The following is a 13640-nucleotide window of genomic DNA, read 5'->3' as shown; positions in this document are numbered from 1 at the left end:
ACCACTCTCCTAGCCATTCTCGGTCTGGGGGCTCGACATCGTCGACTCCCTCCCCCGTGCTACCGGGGGCTTCGAGTTCTTGGTCCTTGCCATCAACAAGTTGACAAGGTGGACCGAAGTGGAGCCAGGGAGAAAGGTGACGATGCTGGCAGAAGTCAAGTTCCTCACAGGGATTGTTTGTTGTTTCGGGGTCCCAAACAGGATCATCACCGATATTGTCAAGATATTGGCACCAAGGTCTACTTTGCCTCCATTGCTCACCCCAGGAGCAACGAGAAAGTAGAGAGGGCAAATGCTAAAGTGTTGCGGGGCATCAAGACAAGGTCTTTCGACAAGCTGTGCAAGCACGGAAGGTGCTGGATTGATGAACTCCCGAAGGTTCTTTGGTCGATCAGAACGACACCAAATCGAGTCATCGGTGAGACACCCTTCGCCATGGTCTAAAGGGCGGAGGCAATTCTCCCCACGAAACTCATGTACGGGTCACTGAGAGTGCAGGCCTTTGACGAGGACCAGCCAGAGCGGCTACGGCATGACGATGCCATGCTCTTGTCGTCTTGAATCCAACAAGCTTGTCGTTGTTTGGATAGCTCTTGTCGTCCTCAATCCAACAAGCTTGAGTTTGCTCAATTTGGAGCTCATTTGCGAAAGTTATCGCAGTTCTGGTTTTCTTCTGTTGCATGTGGTGTGCCGTGAAATTTCCAAACGGTACTACCTCTTATCTCCGGTAGTACCGCCCGGGCCGGCGGTAGTGCTCTGCTCGTGCTGCTCGTCTGTACCGCTGCTTGGAAGTGCGAACACTTTTGTTGACGCACTTTGCGATAGTACAGGGCGGTAGTACCTACCGCTCCGAGCGGTACTAGCGGCTCTGGCTCGGTCTCCCTCTACCTGAGTGGTAGTACTGCTCCCCTGAGCGGTAGTACCGCTTATCATCGCTCTTCCAAGATGCCTTGGAGATGGCGACAACGTGTCAAGCATGCCAATACCACACCAAGAAGATACACCAACCGGCACAAGCCCTTCAAGCCGTACCACTCTCCTAGCCATTCTCGGTCTGGGGGCTCGACATCGTCGACCCCCTCCCCCGTGCTACCGGGGGCTTCGAGTTCTTGGTCCTTGCCATCAACAAGTTGACAAGGTGGACCGAAGTGGAGCCAGGGAGAAAGGTGACGATGATGGCAGAAGTCAAGTTCCTCACAGGGATTGTTTGTTGTTTCGGGGTCCCAAACAGGATCATCACCGATATTGTCAAGATATTGGCACCAAGGTCTGCTTTGCCTCCATTGCTCACCCCAGGAGCAACGAGAAAGTAGAGAGGGCAAATGCTAAAGTGTTGCGGGGCATCAAGACAAGGTCTTTCGACAAGCTGTGCAAGCACGGAAGGTGCTGGATTGATGAACTCCTGAAGGTTCTTTGGTCGATCAGAACGACATCAAATCGAGCCATCGGTGAGACACCCTTCGCCATGGTCTACAGGGCGGAGGCAATTCTCCCCACGAAACTCATGTACGTGTCACTGAGAGTGCAAGCCTTTGACGAGGACCAGCCAGAGCGGCTACGGCATGACGATGCCATGCTCTTGTCGTCTTGAATCCAACAAGCTTGTCGTTGTTTGGATAGCTCTTGTCGTCCTCAATCCAACAAGCTTGAGTTTGCTCAATTTGGAGCTCATTTGCGAAAGTTATCGCAGTTCTGGTTTTCTTCTGTTGCGTGTGGTGTGCCGTGAAATTTCCAAACGGTACTACCTCTTATCTCCGGTAGTACCGCCCGGGCCGGCGGTAGTGCTCTGCTAGTGCTGCTCGTCTGTACCGCTGCTTGGAAGTGCGAACACTTTTGTTGACGCACTTTGCGGTAGTACAGGGCGGTAGTACCTACCGCTCCGAGCGGTACTAGCGGCTCTCGCTCGGTCTCCCTCTACCTGAGCGGTAGTACTGCTCCCCTGAGCGGTAGTACCGCTTATCATCGCTCTTCCAAGATGCCTTGGAGATGGCGACAACGTGTCAAGCATGCCAATACCACACCAAGAAGATACACCAACCGGCACAAGCCCTTCAAGCCGTACCACTCTCCTAGCCATTCTCGGTCTGGGGGCTCGACATCGTCGACCCCCTCCCCCGTGCTACCGGGGGCTTCGAGTTCTTGGTCCTTGCCATCAACAAGTTGACAAGGTGGACCGAAGTGGAGCCAGGGAGAAAGGTGACGATGATGGCAGAAGTCAAGTTCCTCACAGGGATTGTTTGTTGTTTCGGGGTCCCAAACAGGATCATCACCGATATTGTCAAGATATTGGCACCAAGGTCTGCTTTGCCTCCATTGCTCACCCCAGGAGCAACGAGAAAGTAGAGAGGGCAAATGCTAAAGTGTTGCGGGGCATCAAGACAAGGTCTTTCGACAAGCTGTGCAAGCACGGAAGGTGCTGGATTGATGAACTCCCGAAGGTTCTTTGGTCGATCAGAACGACACCAAATCGAGCCATCGGTGAGACACCCTTCGCCATGGTCTACAGGGCGGAGGCAATTCTCCCCACGAAACTCATGTACGTGTCACTGAGAGTGCAGGCCTTTGACGAGGACCAGCCAGAGCGGCTACGGCATGACGATGCCATGCTCTTGTCGTCTTGAATCCAACAAGCTTGTCGTTGTTTGGATAGCTCTTGTCGTCCTCAATCCAACAAGCTTGAGTTTGCTCAATTTGGAGCTCATTTGCGAAAGTTATGGCAGTTCTGGTTTTCTTCTGTTGCGTGTGGTGTGCCGTGAAATTCCCAAACGGTACTACCTCTTATCTCCGGTAGTACCGCCCGGGCCGGCGGTAGTGCTCTGCTAGTGCTGCTCGTCTGTACCGCTGCTTGGAAGTGCGAACACTTTTGTTGACGCACTTTGCGGTAGTACAGGGCGGTAGTACCTACCGCTCCGAGCGGTACTAGCGGCTCTCGCTCGGTCTCCCTCTACCTGAGCAGTAGTACTGCTCCCCTGAGCGGTAGTACCGCTTATCATCGCTCTTCCAAGATGCCTTGGAGATGGCGACAACGTGTCAAGCATGCCAATACCACACCAAGAAGATACACCAACCGGCACAAGCCCTAGAGGCAATAATAAATATGGTTATTATTATAATTCCTGTATCAAGATAATAGTTTATTATCCATGCTATAATTGTATTGAATGAAGACTCATTTACATGTGTGGATACATAGACAAAACACCGTCCCTAGCATGCCTCTAGTTGGCTAGCCAGTTGGTCAATGATAGTCAGTGTCTTCTGATTATGAACAAGGTGTTGTTGCTTGATAACTGGATCACGTCATTGGGAGAATCACGTGATGGACTAGACCCAAACTAATAGACGTAGCATGTTGATCGTGTCATTTTGTTGCTACTGTTTTCTGCGTGTCAAGTATTTATTCCTATGACCATGAGATCATATAACTCACTGACACCGGAGGAATGCTTTGTGTGTATCAAACGTCGCAACGTAACTGGGTGACTATAAAGATGCTCTACAGGTATCTCCGAAGGTGTTAATTGAGTTAGTATGGATCAAGACTGGGATTTGTCACTCCGTGTGACGGAGAGGTATCTCGGGGCCCACTCGGTAATACAACATCACACACAAGCCTTGCAAGCAATGTAACTTAGTGTAAGTTGCGGGATCTTGTATTTCGGAACGAGTAAAGAGACTTGCCGGTAAACGAGATTGAAATAGGTATGCGGATACTGACGATCGAATCTCGAGCAAGTAACATACCGAAGGACAAAGGGAATGACATACGGGATTATACGAATCCTTGGCACTAAGGTTCAAACGATAAGATCTTCGTAGAATATGTAGGATCCAATATGGGCATCCAGGTCCCGCTATTGGATATTGACCGAGGAGTCTCTCGGGTCATGTCTACATAGTTCTCGAACCCGCAGGGTCTGCACACTTAAGGTTCGACGTTGTTTTATGCGTATTTGAGTTATATGGTTGGTTACCGAATGTTGTTCGGAGTCCCGGATGAGATCTCGGACGTCACGAGGGTTTCCGGAATGGTCCGGAAACGAAGATTGATATATAGGATGACCTCATTTGATTACCGGAAGGTTTTCGGAGTTACCGGGAATGTACCGGGAATGACGAATGGGTTCCGGGAGTTCACCGGGGGGGCAACCCACCCCGGGGAAGCCCATAGGCCTTTGGGGAGACACACCAGCCCTTAGTGGGCTGGTGGTACAGCCCACAAGAGCCCTATGCGCCAAGGAGAAGGAAATCAAGAGAGTAAGAAAAAAAAAGGAGGAGGTGGGAAGGAAGGGGGACTCCCTCCCACCAAACCTAGTCCAACTCGGTTTGGGGGGGAGAGTCCTCCCCCTTGGCTCGGCCGACCCCCTTGAGGGTCCTTGGACCCCAAGGCAAGGCCCCCTCCCTCCCACCTATATATACGGAGGTTTTAGGGCTGATTTGAGACGACTTTTCCACGGCAGCCCGACCACATACCTCCACGGTTTTTCCTCTAGATCGCGTTTCTACGGAGCTCGGGCGGAGCCCTGCTGAGACAAGGTCATCACCAACCTCCGGAGCGCCGTCACGCTGCCGGAGAACTCTTCTACCTCTCCGTCTCTCTTGCTGGATCAAGAAGGCCGAGATCATCGTCGAGCTGTACGTGTGCTGAACGCGGAGGTGCCGTCCGTTCGGTACTAGATCGTGGGACTGATCGCGGGATTGTTCGCGGGGCGGATCGAGGGACGTGAGGACGTTCCACTACATCAACCGCGTTCTCTAACGCTTCTGTTGTACGGTCTAGAAGGGTACGTAGATCACTCATCCCCTCTCGTAGATGGACATCACCATGATAGGTCTTCGTGCGCGTAGGAAAATTTTTGTTTCCCATGCGACGTTCCCCAACAGTGGTATCAGAGCTAGGTTCATGCGTAGATGTCTTCTCGAGTAGAACACAAAAGTTTTTGTGGGCGATGATGTGCGTTTTGCTGCCCTCCTTAGTCTTTTCTTGATTCCGCGGTATTGCTGGATTGAAGCGGCTTGGACCGACATTACTCGTACGCTTACGAGAGACTGGTTTCATCATTACGAGTAACCCCCTTTGCTCAAAGATGACTGGCAAGTGTTGGTTTCTCCAACTTTAGTTGAATCGGATTTGACCGAGGAGGTCCTTGGATGAGGTTAAATAGCAACTCATATATCTCCGTTATGGTGTTTGCGTAAGTAAGATGCGATCCTACTAGATACCCTTGGTCACCACGTAAAACATGCAACAACAAAATTAGAGGACATCGAACTTGTTTTTGCAGGGTATGATTGTGATGTGATATGGCCAACGATGTGATGTGATATATTGGATGTATGAGATGATCATGTTGTAATAGAAATATCGACTTGCACGTCGATGGTACGGCAACCGGCAGGAGCCATAGGGTTGTCTTTATACTAACGTTTGTGCTTGCAGATGCGTTTACTATTTTGCTAGGATGTAGCTTTAGTAGTAATAGCATAAGTAGCACGACAACCCCGATGGCAACACGTTGATGGATGATCGTGGTGTGGCGCCGGTGACAAGAAGATCGTGCCGGTGCTTTGGTGATGGAGATCAAGAAGCACGTGATGATGGCCATATCATGTCACTTATGAATTGCATGTGATGTTAATCCTTTTATGCAACTTATTTTGCTTAGAACGACGGTAGCATTATGAGGTGATCTCTCACTAAAATTTCAAGACGAAATTGTGTTCTCCCCGACTGTGCACCGTTGCTACAGTTCGTCGTTTCGAGACACCACGTAATGATCGGGTGTGATAGACTCAACATTCACATACAACGGGTGCAAAACAGTTGCGCACGCGGAACACTCGGGTTAAGCTTGACGAGCCTAGCATGTGCAGACATGGCCTCGGAACACATGAGACCGAAAGGTCGATCATGAATCATATAGTTGATATGATTAGCATAGGGATGCTTACCACTGAAACTATACTCAACTCACGTGATGATCGGACTTGGGATAGTGTAAGTGGATCATGAACCACTCAAATGACTAGAGAGATGTACTTTTTGAGTGGGAGTTTAGCATATAATTTGATTAAGTTGAACTCTAATTATCTTGAACATAGTCTAAGTCCACTTTGAATATATTTGTGTTGTAGATCATGGCTCACGCGACAGTCATCCTGAATTTTAATACGTTCCTAGAGAAAGTTAAGTTGAAAGATGATGGAAGCAACTTTGTAGACTGGGCTCGTAATCTTAAGCTAATCTTACAAGCTGGGAAGAAGGATTATGTCCTTAATGCTGCGCTAGGAGATGAACCACCCGCTACGGCTGATCAGGATGTTAAGAACGCTTGGTTAGCACGTAAGGAGGACTACTCAATAGTTCAATGTGCAGTCTTGTATGGCTTAGAACCGGGACTTCAACGTCGCTTTGAGCGTCATGGAGCATTTGAGATGTTCCAGGAGTTGGAGTTTATCTTTCAGAAGAACGCCCGGATCGAGAGGTATGAGACCTCCGATAAATTATATGCTTGCAAGATGGAGGAAAACTCGTCTGTCAGTGAACATGTGCTCAAAATATCTGGGTACTCAAACCGTCTGGCTGAGCTGGGGATTGAACTCCAGCAAGAAGCTACCACTGACAGAATCCTTCAATCACTGCCGCCAAGCTATAAAGGCTTTGTGTTGAACTACAACATGCAAGGGGTGAAGAAGTCTCCCGGCGAGTTGTTTGCGATGCTGAAAGTCGCAGAGTCTGAACTCCGTAAAGAGCATCAAGTGTTGATGGTGAGCAAGACCACTAGTTTCAAGAGAAACGGCAAAGGCAAGAAGGGCAATTCGAAGAAGAGCGGCAAGCCTGTTGCCAATCCGCCGAAGAAACCCAAGGCTGGACCTAAGCCTGAAACAGAGTGCTTCTATTGCAAGGGTATGGGTCACTGGAAGCGCAATTGCCCCAAGTATCTGGCAGATAAGAAGGCGGGCAATGAAAAATCAGGTATATTTGATATACATGTTATTGATGTGTACTTAACCGGCTCTCGTAGTAGTGCCTGGGTATTCGATACCGGTTCTGTTGCTCACATTTGCAACTCGAAGCAGGAACTGCGGAATAGACGAAGGCTGGCGAAAGACGAAGTGACGATGCGCGTAGGAAATGGTTCCAAGGTTGATGCAATCGCCGTCGGCACAGTGTCACTTTAGCTACCATCGGGATTAGTGATGAACTTAAATCGTTGTTATTTAGTGCCTGCGTTGAGCATGAACATTATCTCTGGATCTTGTTTATTGCGAGACGGTTACTCTTTTAAGTCTGAGAATAATGGTTGTTCTATTTCTGTGAGTAATATCTTTTATGGTCATGCACCGAATTTTTGAGGATTGTTCATATTGAATCTTGATAGCGATACGCATATACATAACATTGAGACCAAAAGAGTTAGAGTAAACAATGATAGCGCCATATTTTTGTGGCACTGCCGCTTGGGTCATATTGGTGTAAAGCGCATGAAGAAACTCCATGCTGATGGACTTTTGGAGTCACTTGACTTTGATTCACTTGACACGTGCGAACCATGCCTCATGGGTAAGATGACTAAGACTCCGTTCTCCAGAACAATGGAGCGTGCAAGTGACTTGTTGGAAATCATACATACCGATGTGTGTGGTCCAATGAGCATAGAGGCACGCGGCGGATATCGTTATTTTCTCACCTTCACTGACGATTTAAGTAGATATGGTTATGTCTACTTGATGAAGCACAAGTCTGAAACATTTGAAAAGTTCGAGCAATTTCAGAGTGAAGTGGAAAATCATCGTAACAAGAAGATCAAGTTCCTACGGTCTGATCGTGGGGGTGAATATCTGAGTTTCGAGTTTGGTGCTCACTTAAGACAATGTGGAATTGTTTCGCAGTTAACACCGCCTGGAACACCACAGCGTAATGGTGTGTCCGAACGTCGTAATCGTACTTTGTTAGAGATGGTGCGATCTATGATGTCTCTTACTGATTTGCCGTTATCATTTTGGGGTTATGCATTAGAAACAGCTGCATTCACTTTAAATAGGGCACCATCAAAATCCGTTGAGACGACACCATACGAACTGTGGTATGGCAAAAGGCCAAAGTTGTCGTTTCTTAAAGTTTGGGGATGTGATGCTTATGTCAAAAAGCTTCAGCCTGAAAAGCTGGAACCCAAAGCGGAAAGGTGCGTCTTCATAGGTTACCCAAAAGAGACAGTTGGGTACACCTTCTATCTCAAAACCGAGGGCAAAGTGTTTGTTGCTAAAAACGGAGCTTTTCTCGAGAAGGAGTTTCTCTCGAGAGAATTGAGTGGGAGGAAGATAGAACTTGACGAGGTTGTCGAACCTCTCATCCCTCTGGATGGTGGCGCAGGGCAAGGGGAAACCTCTGTCGTTGCGATGCCGGTTGAGGAGGAAGTTAATGATGATGATCATGAAACTCCAGTTCAAGTTTCTGTTGAACCACGCAGGTCGACGAGATCACGCGCTGCTCCAGAGTGGTACGGTAATCCCGTCTTATCAATCATGTTGTTAGACAACAATGAACCTGCAAATTATGAAGAAGCAATGATGGGCCCAGATTCCAACAAATGTCTAGAAGCCATGAAATCCGAGATAGGATCCATGTATGAGAACAAAGTGTGGACTTTGGAGATACTACCTGAGGGCCGCAAGGCTATTCAGAACAAATGGATCTTTAAGAAGAAGACGGACGCTGACGGTAATGTGACCGTTTATAAAGCTCGACTTGTGGCAAAGGGTTTTTCACAAGTTCCAGGAGTTGACTACGATGAGACTTTCTCACCCGTAGTGATGCTTAAGTCCGTCAGAATCATGTTAGCAATAGCTGCATTTTTCGATTATGAAATCTGGCAGATGGATGTCAAAACGGCGTTCCTTAACGGTTTCCTTAAGGAAGAGTTGTATATGATGCAACCCGAAGGTTTTGTCGATCCTAAAAATGCTGACAAGGTGTGCAAGCTCCAGCGATCCATTTATGGACTGGTGCAAGCATCTCGGAGTTGGAACAAATGCTTTGATGAGGTGATCAAAGCATTTGGGTTTATACAAGTGGTTGGAGAATCCTGTATTTACAAGAAAGTGAGTGGGAGCTCTGTGGCGTTTCTAATATTATATGTGGATGACAGTTTACTGATTGGAAACAACGTAGAGCTTTTGGAGAGCATAAAAGGTTACTTGAATAAAAGTTTCTCTATGAAGGACCTAGGAGAAGCTGCTTACATTCTAGGCATTAAGATCTATAGGGATAGATCAAAACGCCTGATAGGACTTTCACAAAGCACATACCTTGATAAAGTTTTGAAGAAGTTCAAAATGGAACAGTACAAGAAAGGGTTCTTGCCAGTTTTACAAGGTACGAGATTGAGTAAGACTCGGTGCCCAGCAACTGATGAAGATAGAGAGCATATGCGCTCCGTCCCCTATGCTTCAGCCATAGGTTCTATCATGTATGCGATGTTGTGCACTAGACCGGATGTTAGCCTGGCCATAAGTATGGCAGGTAGGTTCCAGAGTAATCCAGGAGTGGATCACTGGACAGCGGTCAAGAATATCCTGAAGTACCTGAAAAGGACTAAGGAGATGTTTCTCGTGTATGGAGGTGACGAAGAGCTCGCCGTAAAAGGTTACGTCGATGCAAGCTTTGACACAGATCCGGACGACTCTAAGTCGCAAACCGGATACGTATTTATTCTTAATGGGGGTGCAGTAAGCTGGTGCAGTTCCAAGCAAAGCGTCGTAGCAGATTCTACATGTGAAGCGGAGTACATGGCTGCCTCGGAGGCGGCTAAGGAGGGTGTCTGGATGAAGCAGTTCATGACGGATCTTGGAGTGGTGCCAAGTGCACTGGATCCAATAACCTTGTTCTGTGACAACACGGGTGCCATTGCCTTAGCAAAGGAACCACGGTTTCACAAGAAGACCAGACACATCAAACGACGCTTCAACCTCATCTGCGACTACGTCGAGGAAGAGGACATAAATATATGCAAAGTGCACACGGATCTGAATGTAGCAGACCCGCTGACTAAACCTCTTCCACGGCCAAAACATGATCGACACCAGAACTGTATGGGTGTTAGATTTATTACAATGTAATTCACATGGTGATGTGAGGGCTGGATTATTGACTCTAGTGCAAGTGGGAGACTGTTGGAATTATGCCCTAGAGGCAATAATAAATATGGTTATTATTATAATTCCTGTATCAAGATAATAGTTTATTATCCATGCTATAATTGTATTGAATGAAGACTCATTTACATGTGTGGATACATAGACAAAACACCGTCCCTAGCATGCCTCTAGTTGGCTAGCCAGTTGGTCAATGATAGTCAGTGTCTTCTGATTATGAACAAGGTGTTGTTGCTTGATAACTGGATCACGTCATTGGGAGAATCACGTGATGGACTAGACCCAAACTAATAGACGTAGCATGTTGATCGTGTCATTTTGTTGCTACTGTTTTCTGCGTGTCAAGTATTTATTCCTATGACCATGAGATCATATAACTCACTGACACCGGAGGAATGCTTTGTGTGTATCAAACGTCGCAACGTAACTGGGTGACTATAAAGATGCTCTACAGGTATCTCCGAAGGTGTTAATTGAGTTAGTATGGATCAAGACTGGGATTTGTCACTCCGTGTGACGGAGAGGTATCTCGGGGTCCACTCGGTAATACAACATCACACACAAGCCTTGCAAGCAATGTAACTTAGTGTAAGTTGCGGGATCTTGTATTACGGAACGAGTAAAGAGACTTGCCGGTAAACGAGATTGAAATAGGTATGCGGATACTGACGATCGAATCTCGAGCAAGTAACATACCGAAGGACAAAGGGAATGACATACGGGATTATACGAATCCTTGGCACTAAGGTTCAAACGATAAGATCTTCGTAGAATATGTAGGATCCAATATGGGCATCCAGGTCCCGCTATTGGATATTGACCGAGGAGTCTCTCGGGTCATGTCTACATAGTTCTCGAACCCGCAGGGTCTGCACACTTAAGGTTCGACGTTGTTTTATGCGTATTTGAGTTATATGGTTGGTTACCGAATGTTGTTCGGAGTCCCGGATGAGATCTCGGACGTCACGAGGGTTTCCGGAATGGTCCGGAAACGAAGATTGATATATAGGATGACCTCATTTGATTACCGGAAGGTTTTCGGAGTTACCGGGAATGTACCGGGAATGACGAATGGGTTCCGGGAGTTCACCGGGGGGGCAACCCACCCCGGGGAAGCCCATAGGCCTTTGGGGAGACACACCAGCCCTTAGTGGGCTGGTGGTACAGCCCACAAGAGCCCTATGCGCCAAGGAGAAGGAAATCAAGAGAGTAAGAAAAAAAAAGGAGGAGGTGGGAAGGAAGGGGGACTCCCTCCCACCAAACCTAGTCCAACTCGGTTTGGGGGGGAGAGTCCTCCCCCTTGGCTCGGCCGACCCCCTTGAGGGTCCTTGGACCCCAAGGCAAGGCCCCCTCCCTCCCACCTATATATACGGAGGTTTTAGGGCTGATTTGAGACGACTTTTCCACGGCAGCCCGACCACATACCTCCACGGTTTTTCCTCTAGATCGCGTTTCTACGGAGCTCGGGCGGAGCCCTGCTGAGACAAGGTCATCACCAACCTCCGGAGCGCCGTCACGCTGCCGGAGAACTCTTCTACCTCTCCGTCTCTCTTGCTGGATCAAGAAGGCCGAGATCATCGTCGAGCTGTACGTGTGCTGAACGCGGAGGTGCCGTCCGTTCGGTACTAGATCGTGGGACTGATCGCGGGATTGTTCGCGGGGCGGATCGAGGGACGTGAGGACGTTCCACTACATCAACCGCGTTCTCTAACGCTTCTGTTGTACAGTCTAGAAGGGTACGTAGATCACTCATCCCCTCTCGTAGATGGACATCACCATGATAGGTCTTCGTGCGGGTAGGAAAATTTTTGTTTCCCATGCGACGTTCCCCAACAAGTACCTACCGCTCCGAGCGGTACTAGCGGCTCTCGCTCGGTCTCCCTCTACCTGAGCGGTAGTACTGCTCCCCTGAGCGGTAGTACCACTTATCATCGCTCTTCCAAGATGCCTTGGAGATGGCGACAACGTGTCAAGCATGCCAATACCACACCAAGAAGATACACCAACCGGCACAAGCCCTTCAAGCCGTACCACTCTCCTAGCCATTCTCGGTCTGGGGGCTCGACATCGTCGAGCCCCTCCCCCGTGCTACCGGGGGCTTCGAGTTCTTGGTCGTTGCCATCAACAAGTTGACAAGGTGGACCGAAGTGGAGCCAGGGAGAAAGGTGACGATGCTGGCAGAAGTCAAGTTCCTCACAGGGATTGTTTGTTGTTTCGGGGTCCCAAACAGGATCATCACCGATATTGTCAAGATATTGGCACCAAGGTCTGCTTTGCCTCCATTGCTCACCCCAGGAGCAACGAGAAAGTAGAGAGGGCAAATGCTAAAGTGTTGCGGGGCATCAAGACAAGGTCTTTCGACAAGCTGTGCAAGTACGGAAGGTGCTGGATTGATGAACTCCCGGAGCTTCTTTGGTCGATCAGAACGACACCAAATCGAGCCATCGGTGAGACACCCTTCGCCATGGTCTACAGGGCGGAGGCAATTCTCCCCACGAAACTCATGTACGCGTCACTGAGAGTGCAGGCCTTTGACAAGGACCAGCCAGAGCGGCTACGGCATGACGATGCCATGCTCTTGTCGTCTTGAATCCAACAAGCTTGTCGTTGTTTGGATAGCTCTTGTCGTCCTGAATCCAACAAGCTAGAGTTTGCTCAATTTGGAGCTCATTTGCGAAAGTTATGGCAGTTCTGGTTTTCTTCTGTTGCGTGTGGTGTGCCGTGAAATTTCCAAACGGTACTACCTCTTATCTCCGGTAGTACCGCCCGGGCCGGCGGTACTGCTCTGCTAGTGCTGCTCGTCTGTACCGCTGCTTGGAAGTGCGAACACTTTTGTTGACGCACTTTGCGGTAGTACAGGGCGGTAGTACCTACCGCTCCGAGCGGTACTAGCGGCTCTGGCTCGGTCTCCCTCTAACTGAGCGGTAGTACTGCTCCCCTGAGCGGTAGTACCGCTTATCATCGCTCTTCCAAGATGCCTTGGAGATGGCGACAACGTGTCAAGCATGCCAATACCACACCAAGAAGATACACCACCCGGCACAAGCCCTTCAAGCCGTACCACTCTCCTAGCCATTCTCGGTCTGGGGGCTCGACATCGTCGACCCCCTACCCCGTGCTACCGGGGGCTTCGAGTTCTTGGTCATTGCCATCAACAAGTTGACAAGGTGGACCGAAGTGGAGCCAGGGAGAAAGGTGACGATGCTGGCAGAAGTCAAGTTCCGCACAGGGATTGTTTGTTGTTTCGGGGTCCCAAACAGGATCATCACCAATATTGTCAAGATATTGGCACCAAGGTCTGCTTTGCCTCCATTGCTCACCCCAGGAGCAACGAGAAAGTAGAGAGGGCAAATGCTAAAGTGTTGCGGGGCATCAAGACAAGGTCTTTCGACAAGTTGTGCAAGCACGGAAGGTGCTGGATTGATGAACTCCCGGAGGTTCTTTGGTCGATCAGAACGACACCAAATCGAGCCATCGGTGAGACA

This window comes from Hordeum vulgare, chromosome 7H (assembly GCF_904849725.1).
Source record: "Hordeum vulgare subsp. vulgare chromosome 7H, MorexV3_pseudomolecules_assembly, whole genome shotgun sequence".
In the NCBI taxonomy this organism is placed as follows: Eukaryota; Viridiplantae; Streptophyta; class Magnoliopsida; order Poales; family Poaceae; genus Hordeum; species Hordeum vulgare.
This window is presented reverse-complemented; position numbering follows the sequence as displayed.